Raw genomic sequence first — 20455 nt, 5'->3', positions numbered from 1 at the left:
TATTAAAGTCACAAAAAATATAGCAGAACAGAGAATTGATGAATGTAAAGCACATAGTTGCAGAGGCAGAAGGACTTTAACACCCAGCACTTTCCAGGTAAGTATCCTATCCTTCCTCCAAATTTCACAGATTCACCAAAATCATTGTTTCTGCTTTAGGGAGACAACACTGGCAATGCTATAGATGAGACTACTGAGGTCCTACTCACAGTCACTCATGCCTTAATCACCTCATAATTGGACTTTTGCAATGTAACCTATATGCGGCTGCCACTGAAGACCCCTAGGAAGTTACAGCCAGTCCAGAATGCAGAAGCACAAGTGGCTATGGGCAGATCTTGGTTAACCCTGATAACACCTCTGCTCTGCAAGCTGCGTTGGTTGCCAGTTGACTTCCAGATGCAGTTCAGATTGCTGACTGTCAGTGGACAGGTACCTGAAGGTCCACTTGTCTCCACTTATATCTGACCACCTTATTAGGTGTAGTAGAACAGGCATATTCCAGGTCCCACTGTTAAAGTTGCATCACCTTGTAAAACCTTGGAAATGTTTCTGTGGCCATACCTGATAGAGTAATATATTTTGTTTTTATCCATTACTGTTTTCTACCTCTTTTATTGTTTTAATATGTTATATGTCATCGACTTTGCTTAGACAATTGAGGTGGCTTATAAATTGAACAGATAAATAAATAAATGTCTTTCCTGACTTCCACATCTTTAGTTCAGCATGACCATATTTTAGGAGCAGTTTAATCCTTAATGTAACTGCTCCTAAAATATGGTCATGCTTGTGATGGAATGGAATTATGAAGGCCAGACTCAGGGAGAAAAACATTTTCTTTCATCTCCTGAGGCGTGAGGGAGAGATAAGAGGATGAGACTGGCACCTCCCTGAGGAATTCACAATGTTGTGGCTGTCATTACTTGGGGACTAGGGTTTCAGTCTGGGAAGATTCCTGCTAGAGGTTGTAGCTAATAAACATTGCTGGACTGAATTTACATGGTCTCTTGGAGTTCCTTGGGCTAGGCCTGACATGCTCGACTAAAGATGCAGAAGCCAGGAAAGACATTTATTTATTAATGGGCATTTCTGCATGTAATAATCAGCAACAAACTAACATGCCCCAACACTGTACTAAAAATCAATAATCAGGATGAAATATAAACCCCTGCCATTAACTTCTTGTTATCAATGAAGATATCCAAGTCTCTTTTCATAAATATGGCAGAAGATATTCAATTTGGATCTATCTATTTAGCAGGCAAACAACCTTCTGAGAATTACAAGTTCAAAGTCCTTTTCAAAAATAGATGAACAATCAGCAGCAAATCATATATTGCTGCTTGTTTCTTCAAAATACTTGATTAGCATCACAAGAATATGGGAACCAAAGTCTGCAGACATAAAAAAACTTCCTAAACACTGATCCACAGCCCTCCTCCACTCTGAAAATGTTTCTCTGAACGTGTGCTGTACTGCAGAGTGCTGAAAGGAAATGGGAACGGCCAATTTCTTTAAATCAAACATCCGTTTATTAAAAACTTGCCACTTAATTATCTGCAACATAAAAATCATAAAAACTGCTAGAAAAAATCTATTCACATTTCAACACACTACCTCAGCGGGTAGACTTTGGTTTGCTTTCAGTGTCATATGTAATTTTTTTACCGTTCTAGCCAAAGAGCTGTATATTACGTTTAGTTAGTTTAGTGCCCACATGAAGTTATAGTGAAATTCTATTCTTTAATACCACAGTTAAAGCACAAATATTTCACTTCAAAAAAATAAAACTAAATAAATAAAATCATCTGTTTCCCCTAACCCATCTGCAAATAAAGTTGACAGAACAGTGTTTTCCATGAGATGAAGCTTAAATTTCCAGGACTTCCTGCTGGCAACATTATACTGTAATATTTATTATTACAGCATTAACTTTAGTCAATCACATACTACCAAGGAATTATAATTTAAACATTGGCATAAAACAGAAGACAGATGTGCCACAGATGGATGACATCTGTTCTGGTTTATTAGTCCCTGTTCCCCAGAATTAAGAGGAGTGAATGAGATTATTTAGTGTTAAGTTCCTTTTGAGGAGTTTCAAAGCCCTTGAAAAGGAGAAGAGAGCAAACTGTCATCCTTACAGTTGTTCACATATTCTCTAACCTTGTGCTTTTTACCAAAGAATGCAAGAAAATGGCCAATATTAAGGGAAATGAAAGCTCTTTACATGTAAGTGTTTATAAATTAAACTTTCATACAGAACTTGCTGGAAAATAAATATAATATTAACACAAATTAATCAATAGAAGAAATCACCTTCACAGTCCATGAATAAAACATGCATGCATACACATACAAACAAAACCATTTTGAGATCCATTTATTATATTATTTCAACCCAAGCTGAATGTTCCAATAAAGGCTCATGCATACATAAATGTGCAACAATTTAAAAATCTGCTTTTCTTTAATTACAGGACATTTACTTAAATTGAAAAAGCAATGGATAAAATATTGAGGTTTTTATTTGATTGTTCCAGAGAAACACTCTGGTTTTGTGGTAATAATTAAGAATCTGTTTTGCTTTAACAATTAGTGTTTGCTGGACCAACAGGAGAGATTTAGTGCTTCACAGTCTTAGTGCAGCTGGTTATATAGCCTTCTCAAGCATGCATCTTCTGGATGTACTAAGCTCCAATTCTTCTCAGCCATTTGGAGAGAGACTACAAAAATCCTACCTCTCATTAAGCAATAAAAAGCAAACCACTGAGAATGCCCCTTGAATCTAGCAGAGAGATGTTTATACAAACACACATGAGACTTCTCAGTTTTTTTAGCAACCTGCAGCAATATCTCAAACCCTTGACTTTACATCCACAACTTCAGAAATAAAAAAGACGAAAGAACACTCTTGGAAGCAATGAAACAAGTTTCTACATTGAAGCCTGGTGTTTTCAGTGTGCCTGCTGATACCTGTTTGGCATCCATTAGGTTTGTGACTCCACCTGATCAAGTGTGCTTTACATATACAATCTTAATTAAAAATGGAAATGTAACTGTAGCAAATCACTGGCCTACAGCATCATCTTTATGCATACACATTGATCATATTACAATAGTCCTTGCTTAACAGTGGTAATTGGGACCAGCAACCCCGTCGCTAAGCAACGCAGTCATAAAGCATGTCATGTGACCACACCTGACTTACAACAGCAGTAGCAGCAGTTCCGGTTGCTGTCATTAGACGAATCCAGCACAGTCACAGCATCCCATGGTCACATGATTGCCATTTGTGACCTCCCACAGCCTTCCCCATTGACTTTGCTTGTTGGAAGCCTGGAGTGAAATTTGCAAATGGCGATCACATGACCATGGGACACTGCCACATCATAACTGCAAGCTGGCTGCCAAATGCCCAAATCGCAATCATGTGGCCACGGGGATGCAGTGACAGCCACAACTACGAGGACCTGTCATAAGTCCCCCTCATTCAGCGCTCTCACAATTTCAAACGGTCGCTAAATGAGTGGTCGTTCAACAAGGACTACCTGTATTCTCTTTTGTGATAAGCAATGTTATGCAGAGTGCAGAAACACACGAAGAAATAGTAAGGAAAGGAAATTAAAAGCATGAGATAAGGGAAAGAAAAGGAAATATAGTAAAATCTAATTACATCAACCCCATGCTCTATACCTCTCTATACCTTTTTATCCTTATAAACTAACTTCCTTCCACCACATCTGTATGCCATTTTATACATCAATACTCGGAACATTACATCTCCCCGTGGTAGACATTTTACTGTAGATAAGCCTTTCTCCAGCAGCTGTATTGGACAGCACCTATATCATGTTCTCAAAACTCCTAAGACACCCACCAACTGTTTTCTAGAGTCTTGGGGAAAAAGGAAGTCAGTTCCTATATTTCCATTCAAAGGTGATATCAATACCTTTTTTAGTCCTAAATTCTACCTCTTACTGTGTTATCTTTATTTCTAAATATAGAAAAATACCATCCAGGTTTAAATGTGTACACCTTTAGATTTCTTTTCTTCACAATAATTAAGATAGCAGCAAGTACTCAGTTGTAAATACTTTTTTTTCTTGGCCAGGTTCAAAATAGGGGTATTATCACTCCTGTCAGCAATGGTGACAGGAATTGCGGGATCCCCCTACTTCGAACACACATTCACCCTTTCTGCAATACTTCCCCATGCAGAATTCAAAACTGTGACAGGACACAAAAGTAAATCAAATTTAATGGTAGCATGCAACATTTATAATAGCAAAAACAATTTCTCATGCTCTGACTCACACTTTATTGTGTGGTAAATATCACTTTTGATGAGTTTTTCCAAGATGCAGAATTAAAATTAAAATTATATATTAAAGAGTAGCATGTAGGAATAACATTTCAAGCATTCTGTTATGATTATGGAAAGCAAGTTTAGAGACAAAACAGTGGAACACCTTTAAAAACTGTTTTCTATGGTGGTGACAGAAATAAAATCATCTGTGAGATTACTTTGATTAATCCATTCTTATCTTGAGCATACAGCTCATATGCTGAAACTGAGCTGTACATCCAATTAAAAATCCTCTTCTCTCCCTCTTTGGAGGAATACACACTATAGGATGGCTGGCCTAATCGGGGGGCTTTTATACAGTGATGAAGATACTACAAAATTCACCTCTACAGTAATACATTTTGAACAACTTGGCCTGAAAAGCCCCAGTGATTTGAACTCTCAAATCGTCAAGTCACATATGCATGGCCTCAATTAAAAAGTAAGAGCAAAGTAAGCAGCAAAAACATCAAAGCTGTGACAGAGATTAGAGAAATGTAGGCTAGCTCCCTTATGTGAGGGAAACTACCTAATCATATAATACATTCAATGTCACACACTCAATCATTCCTACAAAAAGGTTTAACTATGAAATCAAAGATGAAAGGAAATGTTCAGGATTACCATTATCAGACAGCAACTACAAGAAATGGCATCTATACTTAATCCAATTGTCAACTGCATACTATGACCAAGAAGCAGTGATAAAATCCCTTTTAATACACTGATTCCCACACAGAACAGAAGCATATTGTAAAGGAAGTGTTCAGCATAAGCCAGACAAACATGAACAAGAGAATTAAAAGAAGGTATCAAGTGGTTACTGCCTGGTCTCCAAGTGGTGTTAGATTTTATTTTTTTTCACTTGTCTGGCAAATTCAATTCCAGAGAGCTGCAATGAAGGAAAGTTAAGAAGAAACTAGGAGCAGAACAGAAATAATGTCCTCTAAAGGAACACAAACTAAAAGTCATATCATCATATCTTACTGCTACTAGTAAGTTAGCTAAATCAGACACAGCTGCTTGCTGTACTGTACAAGCTTCTGTTACTCCAGATATGAGGGTTACTAGCAATTTATGACTGTTTCCACTTTGTTTTACATTTTGATATTGTCATTAAAATGTGACATTATCCCAAGTTGCAGGCAGCTCCTGTGTTATTGACTCCTTAAAGCAGCTGTATCTTCTCTGGGATCGCATGGTTGTCCTTCACAGCTGCAGTATTATTTCAAGAAAAGGCACATTTGGTTTAAAGCAGGGTTTCCCAAACTGTAAGGTGTACCTCCCTTGGGGAAGTGCAGAAAGAGTCCAGGGGAGATGTGAAGAACATTTTAGTGGTGCATTGCTACAATAAATCCATCTTTCCCAAAATACTGGTTTCAAATGAGTAACATGGCGGTGGTGGAGGTACAAACTTTGTGGTTTTTTTCGTTTTTGTTTAATGTCTTTATTAAAAATAAAGTTCCATTGTATTGCTTTCATTGTTCATTTGTGTTTATTTTTGGTGTTTGGATGTTTAGAGGAGGTACGTATATTAGATTACACTAAAGGGAGGTGTGATGGCAAAAGGTTTAAGAACCCCTGGTTTAAAGGGATGAAGACAAGTGCTACAAATAGAGCCCAGCCCAGCCCAAATCTGAAAGGATGCACAGGTCTCGTACTCAGTCGCTCCCTGAACTCTTCTGTTTAAGGATAGAAATGTTGGATCCAGCCCAAGGTATTTGTTGAGAAGGAAAGATAATACTGCAAATTTTCTCAACAATTAGAAAGTATACTATGATAATCTCATTGAAATCAACCAATTTTAAAAGTCAGGTAAAAAACTGAAAAATAAAGCTAGTCAGAACAGAAAATTATAGTTTCTATGGACATTTGTTTATTATTTATTATTTATTTATTTATAAATCAAAACTATGCACTGCCCATTTCACTATCAGTGACTGAAGGCGGTTCACGAATAAGCATAAAAACATTTAAAAACTACAAAACACATTAAAAGACTACAAACTTAAAAGAAGGAGACAGCATCCTCAAGGCACCAGCCACCCCCAGTGCTGGGAGCCCCCATTAGATCCCCAAGTTAGTCAGCAGAGCCAGGTCTTAATGCTCTTCCAGAAGGCCAGAAGAGTGCCAACCTCACCTCGGGTGGCAAGATATTCCACAGGGCAAGGGTGGCGGCAGAAAAGGCTCTCCTCCTAGACCCCACTAGTTGAAATTCTCTAACCGACGGGGTCCACAACATGCCCTTCCCACCAGACCCGATGTAACCAGGACAATGCAGTTCCTCAGGTAACCTGAGCCCATGCCATGAAGGGCTTTAAAGGTCATAACCTGAATTGGATACACTTTATGCAATAATAATTGTCACTGCTGTTATTATTATTATTAAATTTATACACTGCCTGCTTTTCTAAAATCCAGACCATTAAAATCAGAATATCAAATATTACATTTAAATACAAGGAAAGGAAAGGAAAGAAGAGGACAACCAGTAGCAAGGTGGATGGACTAAATTACAAGAACGATGGGTACGCCCTTAAAAAACCTGAAGGACCAGGTTGGAGATAGATCCTCCTAAAGATAATCTGTCTGGTGGCTAAGACTTGACACCAAGGGTGGCTGGTGTGGGTGTTCCGGGCTGTGTGGCCGTGTTCTTGAAGTTTTGTTTCCTAACGTTTCGCCAGCACCTGTGACCGGCATCTTCAGAGTGCAGGAGCACAGACAGGAGCAGTTCTCTCTGTGCCCAGGGTGATGTGACAGGGATAAGTTGACACCAACTTCATGATACATAATCAATAATAATTAAAAATAGCTTGGAGAAAAAGATGCATTTTTGCCTTTTTCCTAAAGACTGAGAGAGGAAGAGCCAAACACACTGCCACAGCCAGGGGACCACATGGGAGAAGGCTGTCTCCCAATTACAAAATAATTGAGCTCCTGGCAATGGGGCATCTTCAAAAGCACAACTCTGTAACTGTGCCATAAGTGGGCACAGTCATCATGGGAAAGACATGTCAAGCATTCAACTTTTTAGAACTTTAAAGGTTAATACCAGCACCTTAAATTGTGCACAGTATACAACTGGCAGCCAGCGCAGTTCTTTCACTGCAGGCACTGTCTGATCCCAGTATCCTGAACAGCTGTAATTTCCAAATACTTTTTAAGGGTAGCCCTAGATACAGTCCCCTTCATGGATCACTGCCTTGTCGTGGCGAAGGGGCTTGCGTAACTCAGTGAAGCCATGAGCTATACCATGCAGGGCCACCCAAGACGGACAGGTCATGACAGAGAGTTCTGACAAAATGTGGTCCACTGGAGAAGGAAATGGCAACCCACTCCAGTGTCCTTGCCAAGAAAACCCCATGGACAATGTCAAAAGGCTAAAAGATATGATGCCGGAAGATGAGCCCCTCAGGTCGGAAGGTGTCCAATATGCTACTGGGGAAGAGCGGAGGGCATTTCCAAGTAGCTCCAGAAAGAGTGAAGCGGCTGGGCCAAAGCCGAAAGGACGTTCAGCTGTGGATGTATCTGGAAGCGAAAAGAAGGTCCGATGCTGTAAAGAACAATATTGTATAGGTACCTGGAATGTAAGATCTATGAACCAAGGCAAGCTGGATGTGGTCCAACATGAGATGACAAGATTGAACGTCGACATCTTGGGAATCAGCGAACTGAAATGGACGGGAATGGGTGAATTTAATTCGGGTGACCATTATATCTACTACTGTGGGCAAGAAACCCTTAGAAGAAATGGAGTTGCACTCATAGTGAATAAGAGAGTGGGAAAGGCAGTAATGGGGTACAACCTCAAAAACGACAGAATGATCTCAGTGCGTATCCAAGGCAAACCATTCAATATCACAGTCATCCAAGTCTATGCCCCAACCACTGATGCTGAAGAAGCTGAAGTTGACCGCTTCTATGAAGACCTACAACACCTTCTAGAACTAGCACCAAAAAGATGTCCTTTTCATCATAGGGGATTGGAATGCTAAAGTAGGAAGTCAAGGAGTAATCGGAATAACAGGCAAATTTGGCCTTGGAGTACAAAATGAAGCAGGGCAAAGGCTAATAGAGTTCTGTCAAGAGAACAAGCTAGTCATAGCAAACACTCTTTTCCAACAACACAAGAGACGACTCTACACATGGACATCACCAGATGGTCAATACCGAAACCAGATTGATTATATACTTTGCAGCCAAAGATGGAGAAGCTCTATACAGACAGCAAAAACAAGACCAGGAGCTGACTGTGGCTCAGATCATGAGCTTCTTACTGCAAAATTTAGGCTTAAATTGAAGAATGTAGGGAAAACCACTAGACCACTCAGGTATGACTTAGATCATATTCCTTGTGAGTACACAGTGAAGGTGATGAATAGATTTAGAGGATTAGATTTGGTAGACAGAGTGCCTGAAGAACTATGGACGGAGGTCCGTAACATTGTACAGGAGGCAGCAACTAAAACCATCCCAAAGAAAAAGAAATGCAAGAAAGCAAAATGGCTGTCTGATGAGGCTTTACAAATAGCTGTGGAAAGAAGGAATGCGAAAAGCAAGGGTGAAAGGGAAAGATATAAGCAGCTGAATGTAGATTTCCAGAGAATAGCCAGGAGAGATAAGAAGGCCTTCTTAAATGAACAATGCAAAGAAATTGAGGAAAACAATAGAATGGGGAAGACTAGAGATCTCTTCAAGAAAATTGGAGATATGAAAGGAACGTTTAGTGCAAAGATGGGCATGATAAAGGACAAAAAGGCAGGGACCTAACAGAAGCAGAAGAGATTAAGAAGAGGTGGCAAGAATACACAGAAGAACTATACAAGAAAGATCTTAATGTCCCTGATGTCCACGCTGGTGTGATCACTGACCTTGAGCCAGACATCCTAGAGAGTGAAGTCAAGTGGGCCTTAGGAAGCATTGCTAACAACAAAGCTAGTGGAGATGACAGGATTCCAGCTGAGTTATTTAAAATACTAAAAGATGATGGTGTTAAAGTGCTGCACTCAATATGCCAGCAAGTTTGGAAAATGCAACAGTGGCCACGGGATTGGAAAAGGTCAGTTTACGTTCCAATTCCAAAGAAGGGCAACGCCAAAGAATGCTCAAACTATCGCACAATTGCACTCATTTCACATGCTAGCAAGGTTATGCTCAAAATCCTACAAGCTAGGCTTCAGCAATATATGAACCGAGAACTACCGGATGTACAAGCTGGGTTTCGAAGAGGCAGAGGAACTAGAGATCAAATCGCCAACATTCGCTGGATCATGGAGAAAGCACGAGAGTTCCAGAAAAATATCTACTTCTGCTTCATTGACTATGCAAAAGCCTTTGATTGTGTGGATCACAACAAACTGTGGCAAATTCTTAAAGAGATGGGAATACCAGACCACCTTACCTGTCTCCTGAGAAATCTGTATGCGGACCAAGAAGCAACAGTTAGAACCGGTCACGGAACAACCGATTGGTTCAAAATAGGGAAAGGTGTACGACAAGGCTGTATACTGTCACCCTGCTTATTTAACCTATATGCAGAGTACATCATGAGAAATGCCAGGCTGGAAGAATCACAAGCCGGAATTAAGATTGCAGGGAGAATCATCAACAACCTCAGATATGCGGACGATACCACCCTAATGGCAGAAAGTGAAGAAGAACTAAAGAGCCTCTTGATGAGGGTGAAAGAGGAGAGTGCAAAAGCTGGCTTGAAACTCAACATTAAAAAAACTAAGATCATGGCATCTGGACCCATCAATTCCTGGCAAATAGAAGGGGTAGAAATGGAAGCAGTAACAGACTTCATTTATTTGGGCTCCAAGATCACCGCAGACGGAGACTGCAGCCATGAAATTAAAAGACGCTTGCTCCTTGGGAGGAAAGCTATGGCAAGCCTAGATAGCATATTAAAAAGCAGAGACGTCACCTTGCCGACAAAGATCCGCATAGTCAAAGCTATGGTTTTTCCAGTAGTAATGTATGGCTGTGAGAGCTGGACCATAAAAAAGGCCGAGCGCCGAAGAATTGATGCCTTTGAACTGTGGTGCTGGAGAAGACTCTTAAGAGTTCCCTGGACTGCTAGGAGGTCAAACCAGTCAATCTTAAAGGAAATCAACCCTGATTGCTCATTGGAAGGATCGATAATGAAGCTCAAGCTCAGATATTTTGGCCACCTAATGCGAAGAGAGATCTCTTTGGAGAAGACCCTGATGCTGGGAAAGATTGAAGGCAAAAGGAGAAGAGGACGGCAGAGGATGAGATGGTTAGATAGCATCACTGAAGCAATGAGCATGAAACTGAGCAAACTCAGGGAGGCAGTGAAGGACAGGAAGGCCTGGCGCAATATGGTTCATGGGGTCACGAAGAGTCGGACACGACTTAACGACTAAACAACAACAACAACAACTAGATACAGTATGAAACATTAGACGAGCTATACCTAACGGATCACCTGTTTCCTTTGATCAGATTCAGTAAAATGAACTCTTTTTACTTCTTTCACCTTGTACACCTCCCCCAAAATATGTATTTTTGTTTTTTTGGAATATATGTATCTGCTTAGGGTTGCTAGAACAGGAGGCATATACACTTATATAGATATATAAATGCCTCTCAGAAAATGCAGAATAAATAATCTGAGTGAAATATGAATTTTGGACTAACTCTGAAATTATTTTCTGAGGAGAATACTTCTTCAAAACCTGTGTAATTTCATGAAGCCATTAAGAGATACTTATCAAATATTTAGTGGATTAGACAGTGCAAAAGTGACTAATAAAACAGAGCATGTTTATTTCATATAAAACAAGAAGCTCTGGTTTAGAATGTTAGGAACTGCTTTAAATCCAGCTACATAATCCCAATGCAGTTATGTTGTCCAAATCCAGGATGTAGCTATCAAAGTTAGGAGTGCCTTCAAAGGTACATTAATGGCTTTAAGATGCAGAACTCCATCTCAGTTTATCATAATGACACTATTCTTTTGTCAAATAATATATTATCCAATGTTAGCCAAGGTTTTTTTAAATTTATTTATTTACACACATACGCACGCACTCTGTATATTAGGCATGATTTATGTATCGCAAATTGCAAAACCAAAATCCTGACAACACAATGTAGACATAATCAATTCAACTCCTAGCATCACCACTTGACACTTGAAAGGCAGAACAAAAGAAGACAGGATTAGTTTGATGGTGCCTATTATAATTCCACCTTTACAAACTAGAAGTATGAAACTGACCTAGATAGATTATCTCCTAGGCAATTATCATATTTGTCAAAAGGCAATTTATTCTTAAAACATATTGATTCATCCATAACTCTGCTTACTTCCTGTCTAAAACAAAGGAAATGAAGGGAGAGGGTTTCTACCCAGATTACAATATCTACTGTATCATTATCTGATGCCTATTAAGATAAGCCATTTACTGGAATTACAAATTTATTTAAAAAGAACTTACCTGCCGAAAAGGGAAGTCTGGAAATATCTGCAATAATAATAATAATAATAATAATAATAATAATAATAATAATAAAATACATCAGTGTAATCTGGATACATTGTATTTTTTCACCTAATGGTACAATTCTGAAATTGGAAACAGTCTTTCCTGAACATTCTCATCCGAATTAACAGTCTTAGTAGTTAGGGTACATTGTGACTATAATATATTTGAATACAATAATTACGAATTAAGACACCATGCCAACTTAATTTCTATCCCCTCCATATGCTCACACTTCACTGTGCTTATAAGATGTACGATCACTAAATAAATATAAATATAATAGTAATTTTACTTATTATGTACTTAAAAGTTCACACGGTACAAACATAGTTAAATGTTAATGCTTGAAATATTTAAACTAAAAGTATTAAAACTTTCAGCTTTGATATTTGCTAGACTATAAAGCAAATAAATAGATATAGATATCTATATTTATCTATAACAAGGAGGACAATAAATCAAAATCATAGCACACTAAGTATGAAAAGAAGTATAAAAATGGCTTGTCAACTCCAACACCAAATCAATCTGGCCAGTCCCTCTCTCTCAGCCCAATCTACCTCACAGGTTTTTTGCTGTGGGGAAAATAGGAGGTGGGAATATTAGATATATCTGTCACCTTTCAGTTAGACAACATACATTTGTAACTGTTGGACGTGCTACACTAATAAATCATGGTTGGAAAACTGTTATAAGGCACTGTTTGGTAGATTATCTGAACTGATGGCCCAGAGTTGAAGTGACTCTGTTACCTTAGATGTCACCATACTTAAGAGACTGGGAGGCTAAAGAAATAGAAAAAGAAAGCCTAGAAGCAAAATTAGACAGGACTTTGGTTTGGTTTATTGGTGGGCCCTAGCTGCTGCTCGGGCTTTATGAAAATACTAATTCAGAAAGTAATCTTAGTGACCTAGCTTTTCTGTAATTTCCAAGGGCCATGTGGACATTACAGGAGCAGCATGGATTACTGTTGCTAATTCCCAGCCTATCTCCAATACATTCAATATACCACAAAAAGGTAGCAGGAATGATCAAACAACTAGAGAAGCTCACATAAACAAGAAATGCTAATGTATGTGTTTGGTTAAGCTTATAAATCAATGCAACGTTCTGTAAAACCTAATAAAATTTCAATGAATACAAAAAAAAAAAATCACCCTCAACTCAATCTACATCATATTTCTAACTCAGTCTGAAACATGCTTAAGGAAAATTGCAGTTACTGCTAAAAACTGCAAAGCAATGCCCTTTCCCATTAATTATCAAAATGCAGTTGGGGAGTATTTACTAAAAATAATGTACTGAAGTCCTGAGAAACATGTCAGGCGGTCTTAAAAAAATATTTTTCTATTTCTCTTTTTTTAAATGAATTCATTCTGGTTCCAATTTTTAAACTATGGCAATAAACAATACATTCTGAATAGTTTTATTAGGCTCTCATTAATATCATTTTTTTACTGTATCCAGTATCCTACAGTGTATTAAGGAATTAGTACTACCAATGAGTCGTAATCTGACTCATTGGTAGTACTAATTCCTTAATACACTGTAAACTCCTGAACTCCTGGCCACCAGTCAGGGAATTCTGGGAGCCACAGTCCTCAAATATCTGAAGAGTACAAAGTTGGGATAAATGTGGTGATAATGGTCAGCTGGTACAGATGGAAAGTCTACTATAAACACAGTACATGTAGGAGGAAGCACTAAAAGTTGTCATAATTTAAATAGAACATGTATGTAAATTGTTTCCTTGTCTCATAGCATATCAGGAGGTGATTCATACATTTCTGTTTATTTTAAGCTTGCAAATAAGCCCTTGAAAGCTTATTGAACCACATTTTAGAACCTGCCTGTCCATATATGGTCATTTGGGTGTAATCGTTTCAGCCTTTCTTTTTCATCAATTGCTGAAGAATCTTCACCTCTCTCATACTTCTGACTTCCACAGCAATCAATATACATTGATAAATCCAGTTATGACTTCAAATGCATATTCTCTGTAGTTTGTATACATATTTTATGTAGTTTGCAGGCAGTAGGTAGTATGCAACTATGTATGTATGTATGTATGTATGTATGTATGTATGTATATAAAAAATGTAGTTTGAACTTTTAAAGGAAAGAATTTGGATTTAAGGATGTCAGAAGACCACATGGTAGAACAACAGTTTGTTCCAGGAGAGAAAATGGAAAGCTTGAGAATAATATAAAAAGTGCTCACTAAGCCATCTGCTCACTAACTAGACAAGCTAACATATTGAGAGAGACACTTGTAAGGAAACAAGAAACAGGGAGGCAGGAGGAAGTCAGGAAGGAAAAGACTAAAGTGGTCTTTGGCAATTGATTTCAAGTACAACAGTTAACATATATGTAGACTTCTTAAGGAAATAGCATTCAGATACTATTGTAACAAAGCTGTGTGTCCCAATGATTATTTTTTTGTTCAACACACTAGTTCAGATCTTTTCATCAAATATATTGATTTATTACAATCAGGCGTATTTGCAGCACCAGATGAAAGAAATTGATTTAAAAAGTGTTATTTTCTCAGGGTTGTAAGGCGATCTTATTTCATTATTAAAATTAATCATGAACTCCTAGGAGAAGAATATGTAAACCAAAACAATCTGCAGAATTTCAGCTGAAGAAATACTGTTTAATGTACCCGTCGTGACACACATCTGCATAAGAGGTCACACAGACACCGACCAATAACTTTGGGGGGAAATGTACATGTATTAAACCAGCACCATTGGTGCAAATAGAAAGGAATGTATTTTAGCACCCAAAAAGAGACAGAATCCAAGTATTTGTCTCTTGCCCAAGATACACATAATGGATGGAAAATGGTGAACACTTTTGCAGCATCTTAAAGACCAGAAAATTGATTGCAGCATTAACACTGTAATAAGTGCATTCTATCTTCAAGATTCCACAAGGCTATTTCTGATGGAACAAACTAAAGCAGCTACCTGTCTGGAAATTACCACTGCACTACTATTCTTCTGGAAACACTGCAGGGCACAACCCCATTGAGAGTCATGGTACAGTCTTGGAACCAGCAGCTTCTGAATTAACAGCCAATTTTGCTGGGGTTGAATCTAACCTTGTCTTTCTACATCCAGACCCTGATCATGGGCAGGCAGGACGTCAGGACACCGACTGTATCTCCCATTTTGCTCAGGCTAGAGATATACATCAGGGTATCATCAACATCTTGATGATGTATCATCCCAAAATGACAGTGACCTCTTCCAGCAGCTTCACTTAGATGTTAAATAGAATAAGTGAGAAGACCGTATCCTTCAGCTCCTCATAATAGAGCATCCATCAGCCTGACTTCTCCCCCACCACTGACTGGACCAGCTTACTTAGACAGAAGCAGAACCACATAAAACTGGGCTTCCAATTCCCAGCCTTCGCATGTAGTCCAAAAAGTCAATGTTGTCAACAGAACTGAAAGCTGTTAAGAGACCTAGTTGTGCTCCCTTCACCTAAACCCCATCAAAGGTTCTACAAGAAGAACCAATAAAGTTTTTGTTCCATGCCCAGGCTTGAATCCAGAGTGCCATAGGTCAAGATAATGTATTTATTTTATTTATTTATTAATCAAATGTGTATGTCGCCACAATCATAAGAATCTTGATGGTTTACAGAATAAGAATAAAATAGATAAAACCCAAACAGAATATACAGCATCAGGCCCCAAAATCCCTCTGGAAGAGTTCAGTTTTTAGCTTTTTCCAGAAAGCAGACGATGAGGGAGACAGATGAATTTCTAAAGGAAGATATTCCAGAGGGCCTGCTCCATCACCAAAAAATCAGCTGCTTCTCCCAGCATGAATGGAGTGATTAGGCAGACTCTAGCGAGGAGATAGTCCTGAGATAATCCATGTCCCCCCGGAGTCCTCTGTAATTGCAGCCCCACCACTTTCTCCACAGTCCTTCCCAAGAAGGGGAGATTAGAGTCAGGACATCTTGTTCATATCAAGGTATCCAGCAGGCCAAGCTTTTAAGGAGTGAGCAGATGACCATTTTGTTTAGATGCACCAGCCATTATCACTTCTTGTTTTCTACCAGTCTCATTCCAGATGCCTCTTCACCTGCTTCATTTCCTTCACATCAAGAAAACCAAGGATTTGGTTGCAATTTGCAGGTGAGGAGAGGCCACTCAGGAGCAATCCTGTCTAGCATCCTGACAACCTCTGAGTTCCAGGGTCTAACACCAATCCTATAACACCACATTTCAGATTGCAGGAAAATCATCAAGCACTGTCCAGAAACTTTCTGGATCCTTCAGGTATCTGGTTTTTCTCCCTTCAGAGGTTAGCGGTTCTAATTAAACCCATCATCACAAGGAAGTGATCTGTTTGTGACAAGACAATAGGCCCCAAAGCAGGATCATATTTCATCTATTCCATAGTATAAAGGCTATATCTAATATGTGGCCATATGATATAGGAAGCTAATTACAGAATGGTTTGTTTGCACTTTTACCTGCAGTCAGCTAGTCAAACCAAAGCTGGCTCATTGCCTCAGCCCCAACTTCTCTGTATTAGCCACCATTAAACTGTAGGCCAAAGCCCACTTATGGCCACAGCTCCTGACTTCCTGCATTCCCTGCTAATCAGCTGGCCTAGCTAGCAGAACTTTCTCACCACCTAGGCTCCTACTTCCTCACAACCTAGCCTGGCCACAGTCCGCTCACTGCCTCAAACCCTATTTCCCCACATACACTATCAGTCAACTAGTTTGTGAAACCAGATCAATGGCTGAAACTGGTTCACTGAAGCATATAAGTGATAATGCAAATAGCAACATGAATATTAAGAAACAGTAAATTGACTATTGTGAATAGGTCTTGAGTGCATGTACTGTGCTAAGAGGAACTGTGATCTCACAGAAGCAACCTCAAAAGTGTCACTATGAAATGGAAAAATAAATATATAAAAATGGGATTTCATTGAGTTGGGGATCCAGTCCCCCTACCCCCCTAATACTTAGGTTTTCACTGAAGACCATTCTCCACCAAAACAAATTTGTGCCAGCTATAGTAGTCATTGTGACATAGGTTACATAAAGTAACTCAAGTAATCAATAATTACTTAATTTAGATTAAAATTTTAGTTTAAAAACACATCTAAATCTGGAAGGGATGAAAAGGCATATGGAAATACAACTATAATCAATATCTTATTCACTAAAAAACATGCACCCTCATGATCTTAAAGATGAAAACACAGAGAGATTAATGTGTTTTGATTAATTTGGTAGTGCCCACATTTTCTAAATATTTAGTCCACAATTGCACAAAGTTTGAGCAATACCTCTCATATTTTGCATGTAATGCATCAACTGACTTAAAAGCATGAAATAATAAGAAACATATTTGCACAGCCAACAGAAACCCTGGAAGGTATCAACTGAAGCATATTCATGATTTCTACTATCCAATAGGAAAAGACCTCATAATATTTTCTTTTTGGGGCTTGCTGAGATTCTGAATGTGCTGCCAAAGAACAAGGAGCGGCCTCAATGAACTACAGCTGTTTCTAGCTAGCTATAAAAACCTGTTTCTATGACACCTAATACCCAATCATCCATGAAGACAGCCTAGTTTGCATTACATGCCATCCTTGGTTTATCTTCGAAATGGATCAGTGATCTAACATAGATCAACATATATCAAAGACAATACTTGTGACAAAGTACAAAGCCCCATACTCTGAACTGCAAAAAATTAGAGTAATCATCTTAAATATACTTTAAAAATGCTTTCCTGAGTTTCACTATATCACAGAGATCAAGGAACACCGAAGCAATTTCAGAAATAAACTGCAGTAATATGAGAAGAGCTTTTAAACATACAACTTATCCAAATTACATTCTGTAACACACACTTAGTCATTCCTCCATCCTCCCATTCATTGGGAAGAAAGACTGCCAGTTACAGTACTCAAACTTTAGTACTGCAACAGGAAAGTGCATGGCTAATTTATATAAGATGGTGAATTTTGACTACATGAGGAAATGAGTTGGATTCATCTTACAACATTTTTTCAAATGATCTTGCCTTCAAATACAAAAATTTATTTCAACGTTTGAGTATAAAACAAGTCAATTTCTTGACCATATGGGGTGGCCAACTAGTCAGACAAAATAACTCCAGTGCTCCTGTGACTTTACAGAAACTTCATCTGAGTAAATAAGTAGGCAAAGTAATATACAGATCATGGATGTGAGAACAATTAATGTCTGCAAATTAAATTGCTCTTAAAAACCCTGGCCACTATATGTTAGCTGCAAAAAAGAGCTCCTAAATTACATACTGTATTGGTCACTTTGTCAGACACACCCTCCCCACTGACTAGAATCTAAAAGAACAAAAGGCAGGAATATTTTCAAATAACCTGGACATACAGAAATGCATCTCAATAAAAATAATCCATTGCAAGCTGTAGAAAAGAAAACCTTTCATGGCAGCAACTGTGACTCAGTTCACACGTCATACATATTTTGACCTCTGTCAGTTCTGCTTAATTTCAAAAACAATATTTCAGCAATGGACAGCATGATGCATGTAACTTTTTTTTTTTTTAAGTTCCCATTCTGGAATATTTTACTGAAACGTCTGTAACTGTAGATGAGGTGTTTATGTCTATAAAACAACCCCCATCTACTTAGCCTTTTAAAATAAAATCTACATCTTTCTTTGAGCGATAGCAAGGAGTACTCACCCATTTGTAGTAAAATTTATGAGGAACAGAATCTTCCTGACTTGTGAGCTCTACTGAGTCTTCCCAAACAGTGATTTTAATTTTAAGACAGATTTGATTCAAATCAAACTGACCCCAATTATGACACCTGCAGTACTGATATAAGATTGAACTGGAAAATGTAACTTAAGGGTTTGGTAATGGGTTGTAGCCAAATAATTTCATTCTGCTGCAAAATGAAGCTGCTCTGCCTTTCTTTCCAACATCTTTTTCCCCTCTGCAGCAACAGTAAGACTATTAGCATGCCTCTGGAGCTGCTCAGTGTGTTTTGAAAAATAACGACCCCACTTTGGGCTTATCTACCAGTAACGGCCCCAAACAGTAGAAAGGCTCTATGCAGTATTCCTCATCTTTCTGCTGATAATCAGTTAGGAACATCATTCAAGGGAGGCAAGGATTATTCAGCGTTTCTTAATGCATGTCATGCTACAACTGAATAGCAAGGCTGAAAAACTGCCCAGAAAGGTCCTCCTACAAAATCCTGGTTAACTAGGCAGAGAGAAGGGCAATACCACCAATGGCAACATTACCTTGTTTAATTCTCTTCTGCTGTAAGGTGGTTTTGTAGGGTTGGGGGTTTTTTTGGGGGGTGGGGGGGTGGTGATCAAAAAGAAAGATACCTATCTCTTAACTTAAGATGGTGACTTTTAATCTCAGAGGAAAGGAAAATTATGTTGTGCTCTATGGATCTAACCATCCATAGCATCACTGTATATCATGGCTCAAAAAGAAGAATCTAAAGCAAAAACTGGAATGCTGAAATTAGTAAAGAGTAACAGGCTTCATAAGAAGCATACTTAAGGAGAAAATTTTAAATATTACAGGACTTAAAAAAAAAAAAAGATGTAGAAAGTGCTTTTCAAAATGTGGAGAAATAATGCATCAGATAATTTGCCTCTTTAAAACAGTCTCTCCAGTGGTTGTGCCTCCCTTCTGGAGGCAAAGTTCCACTTTTCACCATAAAGGAAGAGCTTTCAGTTTATTACAAATTCCAGAGACCACTGTCAAAGCAAATTCATTCCTGGTAGTATGACTGACTTTGTGAACTGCCCCTCTAATCTAACTGCTTGAGGGAATTTCTAAATCTTGGCTCCTGAACTTCAGAAAACTGTGCAATATCTGCAAAGGTCAAATACCAAAGAGCACTGACAAGAATTACATATTCAAACCTAATAATTATGTGCCTATGAATGATTCTATCTAGCACAGCACTATTAATGCACATCAGTGTTTAAACAGTTGAAGTGTATCTTCCCCTTAATGTGCTGGGCAGATTAATCAATTTGCATGCATTAACATAATGACATTGGGGCTTTTCTCAATACTGCATAGCAATTTTTAACTTCAAAGATTGGTATTAATAGCATCTTTAGTTGAGAGTGAGTACCTCTTGACAAGCAAAGAAATGTAGCTGCTGAATGTGTGTGTGTATGATTTGTTACAATGAATACAGAAACCAAAAGAAATTTTCCTAATTTAATCAAAATGTTTGCATTTATTTCTGCTCACAGGTATTACAAGAATAGAGGACTTGTCAGATACCTTGCTGGCCAACATTCAAAGGCTGTGCAAATCTTCATCAAATATTTTGCTTGGGGCATTTAAATGGAAAGGCAATTAATACATTTTATAAACATTATCACACTTGAAGGCTGAAGCTGGTATGCAACCAGAGACCTGAGCATTTGAATTTTCATGTTAAATGCAAGCATGTTTCCAAACCTGTGTACAAATGCCTTGAAGCATTCTTCGAGCAAATTAGGAATATTGAATTTTGCACTCAGGAAGTCACAGCTACATTTCAGTCCTTTCTC

The 20455-nt window shown here is 38.4% G+C and overlaps 1 protein-coding gene across 4 annotated transcripts in view; it reads right to left on the bottom strand.

The window, feature by feature from the left end:
- Nucleotides 1–20455, bottom strand: part of PTK2 (protein tyrosine kinase 2) — a 224564-nt gene that overhangs the window by 158485 nt on the left and 45624 nt on the right. Inside the window, exon 3 of one of the 4 annotated variants that reach the window (XM_088148916.1) lies at nucleotides 11818–11844. The exons of the other annotated variants lie outside the window; for them this stretch is intronic. The gene's annotated coding sequence lies outside the window, so the exon portion shown is untranslated. The remainder of the gene's footprint in view (nucleotides 1–11817; nucleotides 11845–20455) is intronic. 4 annotated transcript variants of the gene reach the window in all.

This window comes from Python bivittatus, unplaced genomic scaffold (assembly GCF_059951505.1).
Source record: "Python bivittatus isolate LINGU-HERP-01145 unplaced genomic scaffold, Pbiv_v1 ctg000590_np1212, whole genome shotgun sequence".
NCBI lineage: Eukaryota > Metazoa > Chordata > Lepidosauria > Squamata > Pythonidae > Python > Python bivittatus.
Note: the sequence above shows the minus strand (reverse complement) of the source record. Positions and strands in the feature narration are given on the sequence as shown.